The 15,291-nt window shown below is 35.8% G+C and overlaps 1 protein-coding gene and 1 pseudogene across 3 annotated transcripts in view; one reads left to right on the top strand and one right to left on the bottom strand.

Moving 5' to 3' along the window:
• The window catches only part of NTNG1 (netrin G1), a 279,240-nt gene that overhangs the window by 16,074 nt on the left and 247,875 nt on the right, over positions 1 to 15,291 (top strand). The window lies entirely within an intron of this gene.
• LOC100479097 lies at positions 8,743 to 9,001 on the bottom strand (annotated as a pseudogene).

The following is a 15,291-nucleotide window of genomic DNA, read 5'->3' on the forward strand; positions in this document are numbered from 1 at the left end:
GGTGGTTGTCAGAGGCTGGGAATGGGGGGAGGGTGAAGGGGGGGTCAAAGGGTACAGTCTTCTGGTTATAAATAAATAAGTAATGAGGATGTAATGTACAGCATGGCAACTATAATTAATAATACTGTATTGCATATATGAAAGTTCCTAAGAGAGTTTTTGTTCTCTCTCACAAGTTCTCACCACAAGAAAAAAATTTTGTAATTATATATGGTGGCAGATGTTAACTAGACTTATTGTGGTGATCCTTTTGCAGTATGTCTAAATACCCATTTATTATGTTGTACACCTGAAATTAATATAATATTGTATGCCAATTATACCTTTATTAAAAAATAACATTGTTAAGTGAAACCTAGATCCATCATTTTTTCTTGCTCCTAATATTTTAGTGCACATGGTATTTGGATACAGTGTATTCAGTTAGGGCAACCAACAAGTTGTATTATAAGGCTACAGACTGTGAATTAGAAAGAGATCCTGTTTCCAAGAAATGCATCCTTGCACCGTGGCTTAGAAAGGAGAAAATAGGTCAGATCTCAGCCCCCATCTACTACTTGGCATGGCTTCTTTGTGATGGGCACAACCTGCCCAACTGTGTTTGCTAGTTTTGTATAATATGCAGATTTCACAGTTATAATTTAATCTTGTTCTGGACTCACACTGCATTTTGGAATGAACACCACACATTGGGGGAAAGGTCGTTGCAAGCCATAGAGAACTTTATTTCATGGTATTGGAAGTTATATGTTAGTAATTTAATCAATTTATCAAATACTTATTGAGCACCTGGTATGGGCATGGTACTGAGCTAGGGTTGTAAAGATGAGCAAGACAGACACATTTCCCCACCTTGGGGAGTTCATGATCAAAGGGAGGGAGAAACAAATGAAACAAGTATACCAATAATTACTACTGTGATGAACATTTCAAAGAAGAAATTGAAGTCCCTATGAGAGTATGTAATCATAATGCTGGTGGTGATAGGAAAGTAAAAATGATTCTTTTTGAAGAAAGTCTGAGTGTTGTCAAGTGCTAGATTTGCTCAATGATGTTCTAAGTCTAGCATATATATTCTAAGAGCTAGTAAACACAGAACTTCATTATTGAAACTCCTACAGTAAAGTAACTTTGTCATCACAAGACTAGAAATTTAACCCCAACCTCCTTTCTTCATATTTTTAATACAATTTAAAAGCAAGACTTTTTTTAGACTTGCAACTGCTATGTCATAGTAGGTAGTTATCTTTAACAATACATTTAGCACTTCATTTTGTAATTATTGGTTACTTGACTGCCTGCCTCACTGGATTGGAAACTCCTTGGAGAACAGGGACAGAGACTTGTTCTTTTTTATATCCCCAGCAATTAGTTTAGTGCCTGATACATAGTGGGCCCTTAATATATAACCATGGAATGCAGCATCCTTCTGACAGTCTGCTTTCCTAAATCTCTGCTCTGTCCATTTTTATTTTTTATTTTTTTACTGTCCCTCAATAATCTTTTCTGTCCTTCCCATCATTTACGATATCAAAATAATCTCATGCAGAATCTGGCGGGAGATGACCCTTGGGGATATTTTGTGGGAGTATTTAGTATTTTAAATAGTGATGTTCCCTCCAGTTCATTCAATACTGCCAGAGCCTTTTTGTGGGCAAAATGGGAGCTAATAAGGACAAGTTAGCCTTTGCCTTCAAGAAGCTTTTTAAAGTAAAAAGTTATTTACAAAGAAGAAGAAAATTAATGCAATGCAAGAGCTACATGTAAGGAACTGTGGGAACACAGAGGGATGCAATTCATTGCAACTCAGAGGGCTCAGTGGTAGCTTCATAGAGGAGATGGCCTTTGAGCTGGGCTTTGAAGGAGGAGTCAACTGCTCTGAGAAGGAAGAAAGAGAAGGGCGTTACAGCTTAAGGAGATAAGCAAAACCTTGTCTTTAGCTTTCCTTTTAAATAATTTCCTTTTGTGGATCTCTCTCAACAGTAATAAATGTTATGACTGTGTCACCCATGAATTAATCTAAATCCCGCTCAGCTGTCCTTATGTTTCCCACTACATAATACTGTAACATTTCTTACACTTGGCATATTCTCCCACTCTCTAAGATATCAATCATTAAACACAATTATGTAGGTGAAAGCACTTTATAAAATGCAAAGTGCTGTACAAAATAGGGGAAAGTGCTACAGAAGGCACTATAACTCTTGTTACGTATTTGCAAGCTCAGTGATCACAAATCATAGGAACTTAACAGATGATGCAGAGATTCACTTCAATAAATATTTATTGAAGCCTAACCAAGTAATTTTGGATAAGTCACCTATTTAAACTTTCAGAGTTCCAGGGTTTTTTGCATGGTTTTTGTGAAGGTGGACTGAAATAATTAACCTGGAAAGCTGTAAAACATGGTATAAAAAAAGTCACTCTTAATACATACCAGACCCTTGATTTGACTCAGGCCTTTGCCTACCAAAATCTTTGCCAGAGAGATGAGACTTACATAATTGAGATATATAATAATACATAACAATAGATGATTACATATCAAAGTCATGGGTACTGTCATTAAGTATCATGGGTTTGTGTCCTTGTTCAGATGTGGGAATAATCAGAAAGATCACAGTGAACATAGAATTCAAATACAAGTGGCTTAACCTAGCTTATGTCCATAAGCTCTAATATACAGAGGGTCTTCCATTATCCTAGCCCAAATCTCAGTGTTCCTTCTTCTCCCAAAATACTCATTTAAGTCTATATGACATTTTAATGGGCACACTGGACTATTGGTTTTACCATTGTTTTCCAGTTAAAAACATTTATAAAACTGCTTAAATGCCTTTTTAAAACTTGCTTCACAATGTTCCAGAGCAAATCTTCATAACTTCATGAGTCTGCCTACAGCCATCCTTAAAGTGGCATGAATTTATGCATGACCGCCGAGAAGAACTTTATTCTGAAGGAATCTATCCAGCAGTAGCAGAACATCAGTGTTACATTTTTCCCAGTTTGCCTAATATTTGCAATATATAATTATTACATATAATTCATTATTATCAGTGTTAAATTTCTGAAGTGTCTGAAGTTCAAGTCCCAGGTTTACTGTACTAAAAGTTTATATTTGTATGAAAAATAACTTAAAAATGGTCTCATGCATCTTGAGTAATGTTAATCCTCATATACAGGTGGAAAAGCTCCACTTTATAAATGAGGAAGCTGAGATTTGAAAAGGTTAATGACTTGCTCTAAGTCATAATAACTAATAAATAATAGATGTTGAGTTATCACATATTTGTAAAGTTAATAATAATTAGTTTTTTTGAGGATGCTCTACCGGGCACTGTAAAAGTATGTAACATGTAACTTTAATCTTTGAATGAAAGCTTGAGTAGATTTAAGAAGGATGTAAATACATTGCCCTTGAGTTTTCAGAGTTTTTCAAAGCCATACTTTTTTGTTTTAATGGAAATGTCTGTTGTTAGTTAAGTAAGCACTTGGCAAAAGGACTTTGCAGTCATTATTGATGCTCCTTAGCTTGGGTTGTCATAAAGCCTATGAAAGGCTTTCACAGAAATAATGCTAGAACAGATTCCTCTGGGCTCCATACGATCAGAGGCATTGGGCTATTGACAAATTGATACCAGAAAAGAACTTGGAGATCTCTGGAGAAAAGGTAGCCTACAATTTCACAGTATAACTAATGGGAGCTTTACTGTGACAATAGAAATTATTCGTACAGTCATAGTCTGAAATGAGGAAGGCAGTTCTCAGATGTTGCTTCTGCTGGCTTTTCTCTCCTTCTTTTCTTGAATGGAAGTCCACAGTCATCATAGGAAATCATGGTTAAAGTTCTCATTTCCATTGTAGAATAATGTCAAGGAAAAAAAAAAGACCTCAATAGTAGATTCTAATATAAATAATTTCAGGAAGCTCTAAATTCTTGTTTATAATGAAGTAGTTACTAATCTATAAAATAAGACACTGTGTTCAGGAGATATGCAAATTGTATTCCTTGTTAATATTCTGGACAGCTTAAAGCGTTTCTCTCTCTGTAATATCTTTAACTTGACCATGTGCTCTACCTTCACCTGTTCCTGAGCAGCTCTGTTCCCTTGAGGAAAAATAGAAGTGGAACGACATTGAGGTGACATTTGCCAAGGTTAACAAAATAAGCCCAGTAGTAAATCTATTTTAAAGTCATTCTCTTTTGAATTGCATCCTGAATGAACATAAGAACAAGCATGTAGTATAATTTTTCCCCCATATCAATAGCAATATCTTTGATTTCTGTACTATTTAGCTGAATCCTCCAGTCTTGGTATAGGTCTGTCAGTCTCTCAACCATAGAGGGCTGATCATAGAAATGACCAGCAACAAAATCTATAGAAATATCTTAAATATTTAAAAAATTGATCAAATTAACCAATTTTAAATATGTATCATGTTTTTGCCAGTCTGAAATTTGCCAAAACCATCATGAAGTTCTCCTATATGCAGGCTGACTTTTTTTTCCTACCAAACCCATACCCTCATTTATTGGTATAGCAAAAATAAAACTAGCCGTTTCAGAGGTTAATCTAGACATATATTCTTTGACCCAGTAGTTTATGTATCAAACTCTGTTTTCTTGAGTGGGTGGATTTTATGGACTATTTTAGAGCTTTTTTAATTGAAGTATAATTAATTTACATTGTTATATTAGTTCCAGGTGTACAATATGATTCAACAATTCTATATTTCTCAATACTTATCAAGATAAGTATACTCTTAATCCCCTTTATCTGATTCACGCATCCCCCCCCCCCACCTCTCCTCTGGCAACCACAGTTTGTCCTCTGTATTTGAGTATGGCTTTTGTTTGTTATTTTTCCTTTGTTCATCTGTTTTTTAAATTCCACATATGTGTGAAATCAAATGTATTTGCCTTTGGTGTATCTCGATTAGCATTATACCCTCTAGGTTCATCTATGTTGTTGCAAATGGCAGGATTTCATTCTTTTTTTTTTTTTTTTAAAGATTTTATTTATTTATTTGACAGAGACAGCCAGCGAGAGAGGGAACAAAGCAGGGGGAGTGGGAGAGGAAGAAGCAGGCTCATAGCAGAGGAGCCCAATGTGGGGCTCGATCCCAGCACGCTGGGATCACGCCCTGAGCCAAAGGCAGACGCCCAACGACTGCGCCACCCAGGCGCCCCTATGGATTTCATTCTTTTTATGGCTAAGTAATAATCCATAGTGTGTGTGTGTATACCACTTTTTTATATAGTATATGTATTCTAATACACACACACACACACACATACACACACACACACATCACATCTTTATTCATCTATCAATGGACACTTGGGTTGTTTCCGTATCTTGGCTATTGTAAATAATGCTGCAAGAAACATAGGAGAGCATATATCTTTTGAATTAGTTTCTTCATTGTTTTTTGGTTTTTGGGGGGGGAGGGGAATACCCAGTGGTAGAATTACTGGATTGTACAATAATTCTATTTTTAATTTTTTCGAGGAACCTCCAAACTGCTTTTCACATTGGCTACATTAATTTGCATTCCCACCAACAAAGCATGAGGGTTCCTTTTTCTCCATATCCTCACCAACACTTGTTATTTCTTGTGTTTTTGATTTTAGACATTCTGACAGGTATAAAGTGATGTGTCTTTTGGTTTTAATTTGCATTTTCCCAATGATTAGTGATGTTGAACATCTTTTCATGTGTCTGATGGCCATCTGTATATCTTCTTTGGAAAAATGTCTGTTCAGGTCCTCTGCCCATTTTTAATTGGATTTTTTCTTTGGTGTTTGAATTGTGTAAGTTCTTAACATATTTTATATTAACCCCTTATTGGATGTATCATTTGCAAATATATTCTCCAATTCAGTAGGTAGCCTTTTTGTTTTGTTGATGGTTTCCTTTGCTGTGCAAAGGCTTTTTTTTTTTTTGGTGTAGTCCTAAATATTTAATTTTGCTTTTGTTTCCCTTGCCAGAGGAGACATACCTAGAAAAATGTTTCTATGGACAATGTCAAAGAAACTACTACCTATTTTCTTCTAGGAGTTTTATGGTTTCAGGTCTCACATTTAGGTCTTTAATCCACTATGAAGTTATTTTTGTTTGTGGTATAAGAAAGTATGTTTAGTTTCATTCTTTTGCATGTAGCTGTCCAGTTTTCCCAGTAACATTTGATACTGTCTTTTTTCCATTGTATACTCTTGCTTCCTTTGTCATAGATTAATTGATTATATAAGTGTGAGTTTATTTCTGGACTCTCTATTCTGTTCCATTGATCTATGTATCCGTTTTTGTGCCATTACCATACTGTTGTGATTACTACAGATTTGCAGTATATGTTGAAATCTGGGACTGTGATATTTCCAGCTTTGTTCTTTCCCAAGATTGCTTTGGCTATTCATGGTCTTTTGTGGCTCCATATAAATTTTAGGATTATTTGTTCTATGAAAAATGTTGTTGATATGTTGATAGGGATTGCATTAAATCTGTAGATTGCTTTGGGTAGTATGGATATTTTAATAATATTTATTCTCCCATCTGTAAGTATGGAATATATTTCCATTTGTTTGTGTCATCTAAAGTTTATTTCATCAGTGTTTCATAGTTTTCAAAATATAGTTTGTTTTCACCTTTTTTGTTAAGTTTCTTCCTAGGATTTATTCTTTTTGGTGTAATTGCAAGTGGGATTGTTTTCTTAATTTCTCTTTTTTGCTTCCTCAGTATTGGTATATAAAAATGCAGTGGATTTCTCTATATTAATTTTGTTGCATCCTGCAACTTTGCTGACTTCATTTATCAATTCTAATAGCTTTTCAGTGGAGCCTTTTGGGTTTTCTACGTAGAGTATCATGTCATCTGCAAATAGTGAAAATTTTATTTCTTTCTTACCAATTTGAAAGTCTTTGACTTTTTTTTTCTTATCTGATTGCTGTGGTTAGGACTTCCAGTACTGTGTTGAATAAAAGAGGTCAGAGTGGACTTGTCTTATTCCTGATATTAGAGGAAAAACTCTCTTTCACCATTGAATAAGATGTTGACTGTGGGTTTTTCATGTATGGTTTTTATTATGTTGAGGTATGTTCCCTCTAAATCTACTTTGTTGAAAATTTTTATCATGAATGGGTGTTGTATTTTGCCAAGTGCTTTTTCTGCATCTATTAAGGTGATCATATGGTTTTTATCCTTTCTCTTGTTAATGTGATGTAACAAGTTGATTGATTCGGAAGTATTGAACCATGCTATATCCCTGGAATGAATCCCACTTGATTGTGGTGAATGGTTTTTTTTTTTTTTTTAATGTATTGTTGGATTTGGCTTGCTAATATTTTTTTTTAAAGATTTTATTTATTTATTTATTTGACAGAGATAGAGACAGCCAGAGAGAGAGGGAACACAAGCAGGGGGAGTGGGAGAGGAAGAAGCAGGCTCATAGCAGAGGAGCCTGATGTGGGGCTCGATCCCATAACGCCAGGCACGCCCTGAGCCGAAGGCAGACGCTTAACCACTGTGCCACCCAGGCGCCCCCGGCTTGCTAATATTTTGTTTAGGATTTTTGCACATGTGTTCATCAGCGATATTGGTCTGTATTTTTTTTTTTTTTGCAGTCTTTGGTTTTGATATTAAAGTAATGCTGACTTCATAGAATAAATTTAGAAGCTTCCCTTCTATTTTTTTTTAATAGTTTGAGAAAAATAGATATTAACTCTTTAAACGTTAGTACAATGCACCTATGAAGCCACCTGGTCTTAGACTTTTATTTGTTAGGAGTTTTTTTTTATTACCAAGTCAGTTTCATTGCTAGTGATCAGTCTGTTCTATTTCTTCCTGTTTCAGTTTTGGAAGATTATATGTTTCTAGGCATTTATCCATTTCTTCTAGATTGACCAATTTGTTGACATACAAGTTTTCATAATATTTTCTTATTATCCTTTATATTTCTGTGGTGTCAGTTGTTATGTTTCCTCCTTCATTTCTGATTTTATTTATTTGAGTTTTCTCTCTCTCTGTCTATCTCTCCCTCCCTCCCTCTCTTTTTGATGACTGTGGCTAAAAGTTTATCAATTTTGTTTATCTTTTCAAAGAACCAGATCCAGGTTTCATTATTTTTATAGTTTTTATTTCATTTATTGCTGCTCTAATCTTTATTATTTCCTTTCTTCTACTAGCTCTGGGTTTTGTTCTTTTCCTAACTCCTTTAGGTGTAAGGTTAGATTGTTTATTTGATTTTTTCTTGCTTCTTCAGAAAGGCCTGTAATGCTATAATCTTCCCTCTTAGAACAGCTTTTGCTGTGTCCCAAAGATTTTGGACCATTGTGTTTTCATTTTCATTTGTCTCCATGTATTTTTTTTTGGGGCGGGGAGACAGTTCTGTTTATTGTCGATGAAGAAACAAAGTGTGGAGGTGCTCTATACAAGTGGTGATGAGATACAAAAGAGGGGTTGGGTGGAGAGGAGACATAACAATACACAGCATTAGTCTGAGTGAGCTCCAGCTCTTCATTCTAACACTTGAACCAAGAAGAGAGAGACAGCCATCGTTTTTCACTAAGGCTGCAGAAGAATAGAAACCCGACTCGGTTTATAAACTTCTACAGGGTAGGTAGAGAAAGAGGCTATTTTAAGCTAATGTAAGAAGCCACTTGTGGTCTGTTGGGAGCCCCTATTCCCAGAGCAGCATGACTGCTGAAGGTGGTCCACAGCTGCAATGGTGGCTGGTCCCGGCTCCCTAAGTCCTGGGCTTCTCTTGATTCTCAATGATAAGCTTGTCAGTTGGATGAAATAGACCTGTTAAATTATTCCAAGGTCTCCTTTGGCTATATTCACTAGGTTTTGAATTTCTATGGGATCCTTTACATTCTTAATTTCTCTGAAGCCATGTCTTATCCTCCTGACAGCATAAGTTCTATAATTGTAGGTGCCGAAATGCTTGCTCTCAGCATTGCCTAGTATAGATCTTAACACCTGTTGCAGCTGGAGGCTGCCATTTTAGAGAGAAAAAAATAAATAAATCGGTCCTTTTTGAGGAGGTCTAGAGTTTAACCTAACTCACAAAACTTCAGTCTATGCAAAACCATGAACAAAATAAAATAAAATGCGGTGGAGCTCAGTCTTGCCAACAGGCGGGGCCTCAGCCTTGGTGAGCACTGGCTTCCCATGAATTGTTTTATGTCCTCTCTGATGTCTTGGCTGGTCCATTCATTATTTAGGAGCATGTTATTTATTCTCCGTGTATTTGTATCTTTCCAGAGCTTCTTGAAATGTGGTGTGATTATCCTTTTAATAATGGAATCCTATGGGGTGTACATTTCTCTAAGGTCTTGCCTGCCTGGAAGAAGGCAAGTTTATAACTGAGCAGGAATCTGTGGTGATTTGAATGGAGCAGTACTAGTTCTGACAGGACTGGCCCTTGGCTAAGCTATGAGGTAGCCATACTTTCATTTGCCATGTACTCTACACCTGGTCTTTACAACTGTCCTTCATGGGTTCCACCCTCCTAGTGCCTTAAGTGGGAATTGGGAACCTCTAAGGGGGAGGGTCTTAATAGGAATAGTTTATGCTGCTACCCTTTCTAGAAATATCCACAATTTTATAGGTTCACACAAAGAAGTGAATGACTATCTACTAATAAAATTTTAAATGGTGAGCTGTTCATTTTAGGTCAGGGAGTACTTTCTACTCTCTCTTCTTTCTGATACAACACCCAAGCCACTTTACAATAGCCTGCTTTATTAGAGTCCAACCAAAAAAGCGGAACAAGTAGGAGATATATATAAAGGAAAGTATTACAAAGAATTGGTTTTGTGGTTATGGAGGCTGGCTATAGGCAAGTCAGAAATTACAAGGCAGACTGTCTGAAACGGCAGGCTTGAACTCTTAGGCATGTTCTGAAGTTGCTTGCCATAGACACAACTTCTTCAGGAAAGCACTGACTCTGCTCTTAGAACCTTCCAGTTGATTGGATTAGGCCTACCCTGACTATCTAGGACAATCTCCCTTACTTAAAGTCAACTGATTATGGGCTTTAATTACATGTCTAAAATACCTCATAGCAACGCCTAAAATAGTGTTTGAATAACTGGTGGCTGTAGCTTAATGAGTTGACACTTCAAAAAAAACTTTACGTCTGGGGTGCCTAGGTGGCTCAGTAGTTAAGCATCTGCCTTTGGCTCAGGTCATGATCCCAGCATTCTGGGATTGAGCCACTCCTGTGGCTCGGGCTCCCTGCTCAGCGGGAAGCCTGCTTCTCCCTCTCCCACTCCCCCTGCTTGTGTTCCTTCTCTCGCTGCCTCACTGTCAAATAAATAAATAAAGTCTTTTAAAAAAATTCATTAAAAAAAAAGACATTACATCTGCTTTTTAAGAAAATTAAAACTGTTTTTTATCATATGGTTTCACTCATTTATGGAACATAAGAAGTAGGAAGATCGGTAGGAGAAGAAAGGGAAGAAGAGGGGGGTAAACAGAAGGGGGAATGAACCATGAGAGACTATGGACTCTGGGAAACAAACTGAGCGCTTCAGAGGGGAGAGGGGTGGGGGAATGGGATAGATCGGTGATGGGTATTAAGCAGGGCACGTATTGAGTGGTGCACTGGGTGTTATACGCAAGTAATGAATCATGGAACTTTACATCAAAAACTAGGGGTGTGCTGTATGGTGACTAACATAACATAATAAAAAATATTATTTAAAAAAAAGAAAAAAGAAAATTAAAACTGTTTTCAAAGTGTTTAGCTATTTTGGTTTCTTACATAAAAATATACTTTAAGACCTGAAGGAAGTGGAGTTAAAGGGGTATTAGAACCTAAAGAAGATAAATAAATCATTTGTCTTTTTTTTGGGGGGGGGACATGTCTATGTCATACTTCAAAATTCAAGTAAGTGACAAATTTTAGTACCCATGCAATATTTTATTTATCTTTACGATCATCTTGTAGATGATGATTTAATAGGATAATTTAGCAGTCTTAATGAATGACAAATCAACTAATTACAAGCAAAAATTATTGTTACTGATGATGCTGGTAAAAAAGTAATTACTTAAATGACAGATAAAGTATCATTAAGGTTAATAACCAGATACAAACTGAACATAATTATTGATGCTGATAATCAAAACCAGTTGGAAATGAATTAATTGGATGTACCATTTGGTATTATTTATGTTTCGTTTTAAAAACAGCTATTATAGGTCAGTTTTAGAAAACACATTATAGTTTATCAAGTAGCCTTTGCTGACCCCAAAATAAAATAATAAGCAACTGTTTTTCGCATTATAAAATATATCTAGGCTCTCAACTCCTATTTCTTTTTTTGGGGGGGTAACTTTTTAATAAGAGTAGGTGATTAATAATGGGACCATTATTACTTGTTGCACCATACAAATATTGAGTGTCCTAACCCACATTTTAATAAGACAAAATTTCATTATGTTGAAATGTAGCCCTTAGTATGTGAATAAAATCAGATTGACTAGTCTTACTTTGTCAGTTCAAAACCAGATACATTTTTTAGCATGGCATTTCTGTATTTTCAAATCAATACCATACTCAGTGCCCTTTTTAATATTTAAAAACATAAATGGCTGAGTTATTGATGTTTGAAAATGCTCAGCAAATATTTAAAATTTTTTTTCTCATTACATACATGTTTAACTACAACACTTCCTAATTTTCTCTATCCATTCTGTACCAGTTCTGAGTTTTGCACTTAGAGTCCGCCTATCTCCTAGCAAACATCTCTTTTTCCTCCCCACTGGTCTTTCACGGTCTTCTCAAAATCATTGGCAGAAGGCACTGAAAGGAGGTTTAAGATTTGGGATTAAGGTTTTTCTTCCCTCAGTGTGTCTGGCTGCTGCAAAGACACTGGGTTGTTTCTGAGTCTGCCTAGCTTGCATTGGTCTGCCATTGTGTGCCCCAGCAGGGGCTCAGAGGCTCTCAGGCTGTTCTTTGCCAAGCTTCTGTGGGGGCTCTGTGACTGCTGTAGCTCTCAGCATTAGTCACCACACACCTGCTGCCTCTATCACTTTAAACTCCATTTCCCCGCCCCTCATAGACATAAGTGACCACCCACCTTCCAAAGATCCACAGTATTTCCGGAGACTCTAAAGTGACAATTATTAACTTTGTCCGAGTCAGTATGGTTGCCCAAGGCTGACTATACTCACCGCGGATTCCCTAGTCTCACATTCACATAGAGACATAGAAATACTTTTATCAACAGCCCGGATTTTTTCTGGGGGAGTGGGGAAGGGAAGGGAGATGGTGGATGGGACATCCAGGAGTCTTTAGAACCAGATTCCAACTTATTCTTCAGCCTCTTGCTTTCCTTCCTTTACCAACTTGACAATCTAGTATATATGCTATTTATTTGCTTTAGTTATTACACGCTCTTCAAATAGCTACTTGACTATACAGCAAGCATTTTGCTTGTTGTTTGTTTAATCCTCAAACAATTATGAGGTAGGTATTATTGTCCTTATTTTAGTCTTGAGAACGCTGAAACTCCAAGAAGTCAAATAGTTTTGTCTGTCATCACAAAGCTATTAAGGGCTGAGATGGGATTCATCCCTAATTCTAAAACCTGTACTCTGCCAAGATAATTCTTGGAGTCTTTGCAATAATATATTAAAAGCTAACTTCTAATGAGTGCCTACTATGTATGAGGAACTATTATAAGAACTTCTAAACGTGCTAACTCATAACAACTCCAATAATTAAGTAATGTGATTGCTCCATTTTTCAACCAAGGAGGGTGGAGCACAGAGAAGTTATGTCATTGCCCAAAAGCCACACAATTAGCAAAAATCTTGGCAGTCTGATTTAAATTTCTTATGTTTAATTTGTATGCTCTGGTGTAATTAATGAAGTCAAAATTCTAGAATCCAAGACTTAGAATTGTTTTAACTATACTGTCACTAGAAAAGAAAAGTGACCAGTCATTTGGTTCAGCCATTCTTGGAATGTGGCAACCATTGGCTTTGCTTTTAAAAGTTGTCTTAAAAAGAAATGGGATTTTTGTGAAATCAATTTGATTAAGGGTTTGCCTTAAATTATAGACTGTTTTTTCCATATCCTCTTACTGGAGACTCTCATAAACATAAATTCATTAATTGATACTTGAAAAATACAAAAAACAAAAATAAAAACAAACACCCTAGCATTTTTAAAAGCAATTGGTACTTGATAGAGTGTTTATGGTATGTGAAAATAATTTTTCTTGGAAATTCTAAAGTAGAGAACTTGGTAGTATCCTTCTGGAATCTATATGCTATGAGCTTGACTTTTCAGAACAGCTGACTTTCTAGAGAAATCACCTCATTCAGAAGAGAAGACTTTTCTGTTTCCAAGTTGGTATGAGATTGGTGCAGGAGAGCACAGTAATAAATTAACTGGTCCACAAGAACATCATAATGGCTCTGTAGTAGGAATTGAAATTATACTTCACTTCTAAGCCATTATATGATATTTATCAAAGAATAGAAGTAACAGTGCTTTAAAGATTTACTGAGATATATCCAGGCAGGATGCATTTTTTTTCAATGCACTTTTAAAATCTCCTCATACTTCACTATTCTAGAAGTCTTTTTCATTTTCTATTTTGTTCCTTTACCCCTTTAGGCTTTTTTATTTTAATTTTTTATTTCTAAGGTTGGATACAATATTGTCTAGAATACAGAAAGACTTGAAATTCTTTAGAAATACCAATTTCAAAGCCTTAGTTGAAAGGGATTGGTGTTTCTCTTTTTCAGTAATAGATAAATAAATTGAATACCCCATACTTCTGTTTACTTGTTGTTATCTGTTTGTTTGTGGTTTAGGGCAGGGGAGAAGTAAGAATTGGGCCAATGTTTCTTTGACAACGAAATATGCCATGCAACACTTTGCTTTCCCTGAAAAATTGTATGCCAAACCCAGCATCTTTCAATAATGTTCCAACACACCTGCTACCTTGGAAGTAAAGGTTTTATAGCTCTCTGGTTGTTAAGGAAGACCATACCGATCTGGTGAAAGTAGTGTGAGATGTTTAAGAAGTTCTTATTTAAAGCAATGAGATAAAATGAGAAAATAATCATAGCTCTTTATTCTTGCCCACTATTCTAAGATAGATAAGCAAATCTTAGGCATCAAAAGCCTTCATTGTCACATTGAGTGTTTATTCTTAGTCCTGGAAGAGAGATTTCAGTTTTAGAATTCATTTCTGTAGAATTTAAATCTTGTTCTAATTTCTTCAGAATTTTGTGATCTCGGTGAATCAATGCATTACACTAGTCAGTACTACTATTGGGAGAAGAAAATTGAGTCCTGTTCAGGATTAATGTGGCATAAAAAGTAGTATCTCACTGCAGAAAGGTATGTCAAGATTGTTTTTATTTGATCTTGAGATTTCAATCACTGCAATAATACTCGAATAGTACCTGCATGTGAATCATCTCTATCTACTTAATGATGGCATTTATTGAGTCTTTTATGCTACATTTTCTGTTCTTTATAATAACCCTGTGAGGTACTTATCATTGTCCTCAATTTATAAATGAATGAAAGGATCAGAGAGGTTCAGTAACTTGTCCAGGGGCACACTGCTGATATTTGAGTTGAATTCCCTGAATTCCCACTGTGGAATCCAGCAATTTGGTTGGATGTTTGCCCTTTAGTTTGTTGTGCTAAAATACATGTCTTCTTGCTTATATTCTTAGTTCTTAGCTTTCTCGTCTCCCTCCTTCTTCTCTGACCCTTCTTAGAAGGACTTTTGTCCTTCTGTAGAAGCTATTGTAAGCTATAGTCTATTTTTATTGCTAAAGCTTTCCCTGACCACCCCCTGCTCCCATCCTTGCAAGGCTGATTTTTATGGCCTTCCAAAATGTTCCCAAAACATCCTGTCTATGCCTGTGATAGCATTTACTACACTGTACTATGACCTCCTGTTTGTTGTGTAGTCATCTATTAGAGCAAGGACCTCACTCTCTGCTGGGGTGTTTTTAAGAAATGCCAATGTTTGAATCCTACCCAAGTTTTTAAACTTCAAGTTATTAAACTTGAAAGCTTGGGCTTTCGCGGCCAATAATTAATGGCTGACTGTGACTCAAAGCCAAATATATGATTCCAAATGCTTTTTTCTTAACCATTATACTCTGTTGCTTTGCAGATATTCTTGAAAAATATAAATGTTAAAACCAATCTTTTAAATGTGTTTGCATATTCTGTTTTATAACAGATTCTTTTATTTTTAATTTTCTTTTTAATATTTCTAATAATTAGAGACTTGTATCATGTAGG

This window comes from Ailuropoda melanoleuca, chromosome 2, assembly GCF_002007445.2.
Source record: "Ailuropoda melanoleuca isolate Jingjing chromosome 2, ASM200744v2, whole genome shotgun sequence".
Lineage (NCBI taxonomy): Eukaryota > Metazoa > Chordata > Mammalia > Carnivora > Ursidae > Ailuropoda > Ailuropoda melanoleuca.